Below are 8,376 nucleotides of genomic sequence, written 5' to 3'. Positions count from 1 at the left end.
TTCTCAGTTGTGTGGAGTATCCGGAGGATGTGAGCAACAAGAGACAGTAAAAAAGGTTTACGCAGGGTCTTAATCTAGAAAGAAACCTTTGGGCGGGTCCCTGCTGCACGCCTGCACCTGTGTCTCTGTTGTGCCATGTCCTGGACGGGTGTAGCACGATTGTCATCTATAAAAGGAAAGAACTTAGGTGAAAGTTGCCGTGCCAAAAAGAAGAATTGGTTATTATCAATGAACTATCAAAATTTAAGAGAAGCCAAGTTGAGCCGGGCTGGCCCTGATTACACGCGGGAAGCCCCTGGTATCGTTTATGAGGGTTTGATCATCAAACTAATCTCATGTATATATGATGGAATGCCGGATTCGTTTAATCGTGTCCGTGGTCTTGACAACCTGCCATTTTTTCTCGTTGGTGAGGCCGTCTAGTTTGCGGCTGTTAGAGCCGCCGCATGCTCTTCCATACGTAAGAAACGTTCGGTATTTCTGCTAACTGATATGATGCCACGTGGACCGGGCATCTTAAGCTTGAGAAAAGCATAATGCGGTATTGCGTTAAAACGAGCGAAAGCCGTTCTTCCGAGTAGTGCTTGATAACCACTTCAGAATGGGGCGATGTGGAAAGTTAACCTTTCGCTTCGGAAGTTATCGGGAGAACCGAATACCACCTCTAGTGGCAGAGAGCCCGTACAGTGGGCCTCTTGGCCTGATATTACTCCCTTGAAGGTAATATTACTGTGGCTTATTTGTGTCGGGTCTTTTCCCATTTTGCGAACTGTGTCCTGATATATCAGATTTAGATCACTGACGCTGTCCATGAGGACTCGTGTGAAATGGTACCCATTTATTATTGGGTCTAACACCAAGGCCGTTAGTCCCTCGTGCCGGATATTTGTCTCGTGATCCCTACAATCAAAAGTGATCGGGCAGGCCAACCAGGGGTTGAACCTAGTGGTGACGGGCTCTATGGCGCGTGTGCCTCAGAGTGCATGCTTGCTTCTCCCTTTGTCACATGGATCACGTTTACTGTTTTAACCTCTGGTGGGAACTTTTTCTGTCCTCCGGCGCTTTGCTGGCAAGGTTCATCTTCGTCTTCGCTTGGTGTCTCTTCCCCTTTGTGTTTGGCGTTTAGCTTACTGGCTTGCTTGAAGACCCAACATTCTCTGTGGGTATGATTTGCAAGTTTGTCTGGGGTGCCGTGAATCTGACAGAGTTTGTCAAGAATTTTGTTTAGGCCAGATTGTCCTTCTCTGCTGCCTTTGAAAGGCTTTTTCCGCTGACCTGGTCAGGAGCCCCTGAATCCGGCGTTTACCGCCGTGTTATCTGGGCTACCTTCTTTATTTCGATGCTTGCTTTTGTTGCGTCCTGGTTTACCATTGCCATCCCTGACTTCGGATGTGCTTGAGTTGCTGGTGCTGCTACGGGCCAACCAGCTGTCCTCGCCCGCACAAAAGCGGGTCATGAGGCTTGTTAGGGCTGCCATTGTTCTTGGTTTTTCTTGGCCGAGGTGTCTGGCGAGCCATTCGTCTCGGACGCTGTGTTTAAAAGCTGCTAAGGCCTCGGTGTCCGGACATTCGGCAATTTGGTTCTTCTTGGTGAGGAACCTGTTCCAAAGCTTTCGGGCGGACTCTCCGGACTATTGAATTATATGACTTAAATCGTCTGCATCCGGAGGTCGGACATAAGTCCCTTGAAAATTGGCCCGAAAAGCATCCTCGAGCTCCTCCCAACTTCCAATTGAGTTTTTGGGGAGGCTTTACAGCCAATGCCGAGCTGGCCCTTCAAGCTTGAGGGGAAAGTATTTAATGGCATGAAGATCGTCTCCACGAGCCATATGAATATGGAGGATAAAGTCCTCTATCCAGACTCTAGGGTCTGTGGTCCCGTCGTATGCCTCTATGTTCACCGGTCTGAATCCCTCTGGGAATTCGTGATCCAGCACCTCATCAGTGAAACATAAGGGGTGTGCGGCACCCCTGTATTGGGATGTGCCATGGTGTTTGGACGATTGTGGTATTCGGTGTTGGTTTTGTACCGTAGCGCGCTTCCTAGATCCATAGATGGATCTGGTCGCGCCGGATTTTTAACGCAAGTTCTCACGTAGATCATGTGTTGACTTATGCATGTCTTTGTTAGCCGCTCTATCGCGTTCACAAGGTGGTGTATCCGGCCGGCTGGCCGTATCATTCTTCGGCTGTATGGGCTCTAAGGCCTCATCGTCGAATTCCGGTAATATCTTGCCTTTGGATAGCTATTTTTATGGTAACTTCCACCATACTTTGTTACTTTGTTCCACCTGCTGTTGAGCGTATCTTGTGCGACCTTGAGCCTTTGCTTCTGTTTCTTCAGGCTCCTCGCCGTGGCAATAAGCCTTCCGCGGAGGTTCTCTTGCTCCAAGTGTGTTTCCGGGATGATGTGTGCATCTTCATCCGGACTGTTTTGTTCCCCAGACGGGGTTTGATGAGGCTTTTCCTTGGCGTCGTCGTGTTAGGACATCGGATCCGTACTAAGCTTGCAGTTTGCATCTTGATCATGCTCTGCCACCGGGGTGGTGCAGTCGTCGTTTCTTCTAGAGTCGACTGGACTGTTATTTCCTCTTGCGCTGTTATCATTGTTTTTGCTATGGGGGGACTTAGAGCGGTGCCGCTAACATCGGCGCTTGGGTTGCTTGGAGGGGGCATCCTCCGTTGTCTCTTCGCCATTGCCCTCTCTGGGTGTATCCACCATGTATACGTCATGTGATGAAGTGGGGGTCCAGCGCCCTGTGGGCGGTGGTTCCTGTTTGTCTCCTGCATCGTCGTCCATACCGTTGATGTCTTCGGAGTCGAAGTCGAGCATGTATGTTAAGTCATTGACGGTGGCTACTAAGTGGGTGGTGGGTGGGCAGCGAATTTCTTCGTCATCCGCATCACATTCTAGCCGGACATAATTCGACCAAGGTTCTCCTGACAGGGAGAGAGACCTTAATGAATTTAGCACATCTCCGAAAGGTGAGTGCTGAAAGATATCCGCGGAGGTGAACTCCATGATCGGCGTCCCATCGGATTCGACGGGTACGGATGTAGGAGGCTCGGAGTCCGTGGCCGGAGGTAAATCCAGTGGTTCGGCGATGCGGCTCTCGAAAGGGGTGAAGTCAGTATTTGGCTCTATCACCACTGAGAGTGCGACCTCCATGGCGGGGTCTATCCCTCCGCTCTCGGATGGTGTGATTTGATCTCCCAGAGTAGTTGCGGATGCGATCTCCCGAACACTGTCCGACGGCAGAGTTATGTCATGCTCATCGCGACTGTGCGGCGCGTCCGTCATGGGCTCGAATCCATCGAAGATCAAGTCTCCGCGGATGTCGGCCGTGTAGTTCAAGTTTCCAAATCTGACCTGATGGCCAGGGGCGTAGCTCTCGATCTGCTCCAGATGGCCAAGCGAATTGGCCCATAGTGCAAAGTCGCCGAATACGAAGATCCGTCCGGGGAGGAAAACCTCGCCCCGGACCGCATCGTTAGCGATGATCGAAGGAGCCATCAAGCCTTACGGTGATGACACAATGGAACTCTCAATTAAAGCACCATTGTCGGTGTCAAAACCGGCGGATCTCGGGTAGGGGGTCTCGAACTGTGCATCTAAGGCGGATGGTAACATGAGGCAGGGGACTCGATGTTTACCCAGGTTCGGGACCCTCTTGATGGAGGTAATACCCTACGTCCTGCTTGACTGTTCTTGATGATATGAGTATTACAAGAGTTGATCTACCATGAGATCAGGGAGGCTAAACCCTAGAAGCTAGCCTATGGTATGATTGTATGTTGTCCTACGGACTAAAACCCTCCGGTTTATATAGACACTGGAGGGGGCTAGGGTTACACAAGGTCGGTTACAAAGGAGGAGATATACATATCCGTATTTCCTAGTTTGCCTTCCACGCCAAGTAGAGTCCCATCCGGACACGGGACGAAGTCTTCAATCCTGTATCTTCATAGTCCAACAGTCCGGCCAAAGGATATAGTCCGGCTGTCCGGAGACCCCCTAATCCAGGACTCCCTCATGTGCTTTGCACAGTTTTGTAATGGTGTGATGGCCGCCTTCCCTATATTGGATCACTCAAAGGAATATAAGTCTAATCATAAAAGAGTTCATACATATCCCTGATAACAAGTACAACCACTCAAACATGTAGATGGATAAGACTGGGTCAAGTTACAAGATGTCATCAAGACGTGAAAGGAGAAGGCCATGGTGGTTTTGGTGGAGATGACATCTGTGGTGATGGTGTTGGAGCGGTGATGACGGCACCGATGATGTGGTGGCGGAGCCTCCTCTTCCTTCTTCTTGATCTTGTCCCTTTTTCTATGGAGGTTGTGTTGGAGCAACAATGTATGTGATGTGATATGAGCTTGGATGTATGATGAACCATGGCGGTGCCTAGGGCTAAAGATATATACATAAGAGCTCTCCCAAAGCCTCCTTCGTGGATGTATATTCTCTCTTTTGATCCAAGGGCTTTAGATGAGCCAAATCCAATTCCAATACCTCCCTCGGTGACCAAGGAAGTTGTAGGAACAATTGGGTATGAAATCCGTGAAGAATCCGAACTGATATGAGCGATATCGTGCTTTTTGGGCGGTGGTACGACCGCCGGTATGATCTAGCATGGTCGTACCGAGTGACGTTATATGCCGTGGACTCCTTCAGTAAAACATGCATAACTACTTCATACTACCTCTGATTTTTACGTTCTTGGGTTTGTTGGAATAGCGTGAACGATGACATGTGGTATTAGATCTTGTTTTTGACCACTTTGATTTTTTTTCATTTTTGACACCCCAAGTGCCTAAATTTGGGGCCTGAAAGTTCTCCATGTTCAATCCATCCTTGGACTTTTCATCGTGATTGGCCCATGATTGCTCCAAAACACCTGTAGACACAACTAAACAAGGAAAATAAATAAAAACTAAATAAAACCACAGTCTATGCAATGCTCACAATGAAAGGAGTAAAAACTAGAAATCATGCATAATGGGCATGTATTGGTTCAATAGGGCATGATATATAGAAATGATATGCAACAAATGATCTCTAAAAACGTGTACTTAATTGAGACAGCATTCACCTGCCCGCATGCCCTCTCCTTCGACATGACAATGCTCTGCGACAAGGAGGAGCAACCGTCGCGGACACCGAGCTAGTGGAGGAGGCGCCCGCGCCTTCACGATCTTCAGTGGCACCTCCTCCTACACGGCCTTGTCACGCTAGTCGAGTCATGACAACGATGCCAATTGGTTGATGCGGCCTTACTTGTTGTGCACCGACGACTCTAATTCGTCCTTCATGCGGCATCCGATTTGGATGTCGCGGTTGCGCGCGGGGGGTGGTGGTGGTGGTGGGGGGGTGGTGGCTCTGCTTTCACGCGGTGGAGAGGTGGAAACATTGTCTCTCGCTTGACGTGGTAGCTTGTCGAGGCCGGCTCCTCCTTCACATGGGCTGGTGGCGGCAAGAGTGGTGTTGGACCACGGTCTCGAAGCGATCGCTCCATCGTGTCCCGGATGTACTCATCATCCATGACCACCACCTCCGAGTGCGAGCGCGGTTGCTACAACTCTTGGTCCTCCTCGTCGCCGTAGGGGGAGACAATCTCTTCATTCTCGGAGGAGCCGACAATCATGGAGGTCGAGGGCCTCGGAAAGCGACGAAGGAGGTGCCAAAATTCAGAGGATGATCTCCGCCGCCTGTCAACATAGAAAACCATGACTTCAGCATGGTGGATCTGGACACCGCCAGAGCAGAGAGGAGCAGAAAGGGTGGGAGCAGAGAGGAACATGACTAGTGCGATGTGGTGTAGATGGCGCCTGAGCCCTGCTTAAATAAGTGCAGCCAGGATAGGCGAAGAGATGAGAAGCCATGAGAAGCTTACAATGCAACGCAATGGCCAGAGTAGACCTCTCGGTCGTCATGTCAGCATTGAAGGAGCGCCGCCCGCTCATCCAGTCACAATGCTCTACCTGATATCAATGTCGTGGGTCACGTCCGCTTTGGAGCAGCACTGACCTGCATGAATGCATGGAACCGCTCCGCGCGAAGAAAGTCTTTCAGGCAAAGACGGTTTTGGATGGGACCGACATAGGGATGTGTATGTAGCAGTGGTCTGGTTGCCCTCAAAGCCCCCCTAGTTTTTATTCGGTTTGCAGGAAAATGAATGTGCAGACCAGTCTGCGGACCAATGGATTACCGTATTTTTGTTCTGGACGGTTACGCAGTTTGAGAGTCAGCATTGTAGATACATATAGATCCAGCGGTAGTTAAGATGTATTTGAGCCCATTGCTCTTTGGGAACACTGTTTTGTTTTGCGAAAATACCAGATTTATTATAAAGATTCAGCGGAAGAATAAAACACCCCAAACATAATAAAAATCATATCGAGGTCCATGGACAGCCGAATGACAATTTCCGCTGCCAGAACGAGCCGCCAACGTGCCGTTCTCGTCACTCCCATACCGGAGCCGGCTTGACCTTAGCGATAACAGCTGGGAAGTCTTCGTGCACGTGCCTCCAAGGACCAGCATTTAGGAGCCGCAGTCGTTGCCATTAAATCCTTGAATCGATCTGAAGAACCTGACACCAAATCTTGTCATTGCGTACGCACGACGAGAAACCCTAACCTTGCCGCTCCGAGGAGCTGGCAGGATTCTTTGCCGGAGCTCCGTCCAATCCGTCCCGAGTAACGAACTTGAGAAGGATCGAAGCTCGTAAGACAGACTCGAAGAAGAAACACCGCCATCCGTCCAAGCACCGCCATTGCGAGAACTAAAACCCTATCTATCTAAGACGAGGCATTAGGAATACCCTTCCCGCCACCAGCCGCCGTAGCGGCAGGCAGAGAGGAAGCGAATCCACGAGCTTGCTGGCGGAGACCGAAGAGACGAAGGCTTTCCTTGTATCCTTGCGAGAGGGAAAAGAAAAATAGAGACACACTGTTTATTTGCGCGCAATGTACTTTCATTTGCTATAGGAGCTTTCTTGTAATGCACTACGTGGCAAAGAAGTGTCCGCTTTTGCGTGTGTTTGACAGTATTGTTTATAAAGCATAAGAGGAACATCTTGAACGGATGCAGAGTATCTGCTCAGCGAGCTCATATGCTCCTGGATGAACTGTTAATTTAGAATAAATGATAAAAAATTAGAAAAATATTTTTTAGAAACATTAATGCATTTTAGGGTGCATGCAGAGTTTCATCACGAAATCACATTCGTTGAAGTTGTGGAAAAAAAACAATGCTCTGAAAATGATACTTTCGAGCGCATTTTGGAGCTCTATCTTTTTTTCTTTTGCCAGGACATTTTGAAAATTTTCTATTATAATGATTTTACTGTTCATGCCATGAGCAATTGAACTCGAGTTGAGAAAGGTACCTACATGCATGTGAAACCAAATATACCAATACAACGACGCTCTTAGCCATGTCTTAGATTCCATCGCAGCTTTACTTGGTTTGCAAGGGACAAGAGATGGCATGTGAGCTAATGATCTACTAGTAGCTAGTTAATGTTAGTTCTTGTACTACTCCACCTACCAATTTATATACGGCTAAATAATTAACGACCTTTGCTTTTGACACATTTGACTTCTACTATATCTATTGTAAAATAAGGCTGAAATCAAACTGCCAATGGCTACTTTTCTCTGTGTCTCTGGCCGGCAAAATGGAACCTTCTAAAAGATCCAATTGGAAATTATTCTCGGATAAAAATGGTATGTATCATATAAACAAGAGGGTTGGTGGAATGGCTGGTGGTCAATTTAGTTAAAGAGGATTCTATGTAAGTTGCAAGTACTTTCAGCTTAGTGACCAACAAACCATATCAAAGCCTCGTCGTCCAGAGTAGGTGATACACCTGTAGGGCTTAAGGCTTGATGGAATATCATAACCTCTCTCGCGTCTGTTCCATGTGAGCGTATCCCCTCCACCTAACTGCACGTATAAATGCAACATGTGGGAAACACAATATAAAACCGATGATTATATGCTGGGAAGTGTTAATTGGGATGGACCTTTTTGGTGTTTGGTTAATTTGATTAGGATCTACAAAAGCCTCGCATGTACTACCACCAAATCAATTACTAGCAGACTTGGAGTAGCTACCAAAGCAGTCACAGCAAGACGCGGAAACAAGGAGACCTCACAAAAGCACATGAAGGCCGGCCCCACACACCGGCACTGCATCTCTAAGAATACTAAGCTCCCTTGAAATGGAGCGACCTGGTGCATAGTGAGTTTTGGAGATGGGTGAGCCAGCCTACAACTAAGCTCCCTTGAAATGGAGCGACCTGGTGCATCATGAGTTTTGGAGATGGGTGAGCCAGCCTACACTCAACGTGCGATGTACATGCT

Source organism: Triticum dicoccoides, chromosome 4A, assembly GCF_002162155.2.
Source record: "Triticum dicoccoides isolate Atlit2015 ecotype Zavitan chromosome 4A, WEW_v2.0, whole genome shotgun sequence".
NCBI lineage: Eukaryota > Viridiplantae > Streptophyta > Magnoliopsida > Poales > Poaceae > Triticum > Triticum dicoccoides.
The sequence above is the reverse complement of the archived record's forward strand: the minus strand, read 5'-3'. Positions refer to the sequence as shown.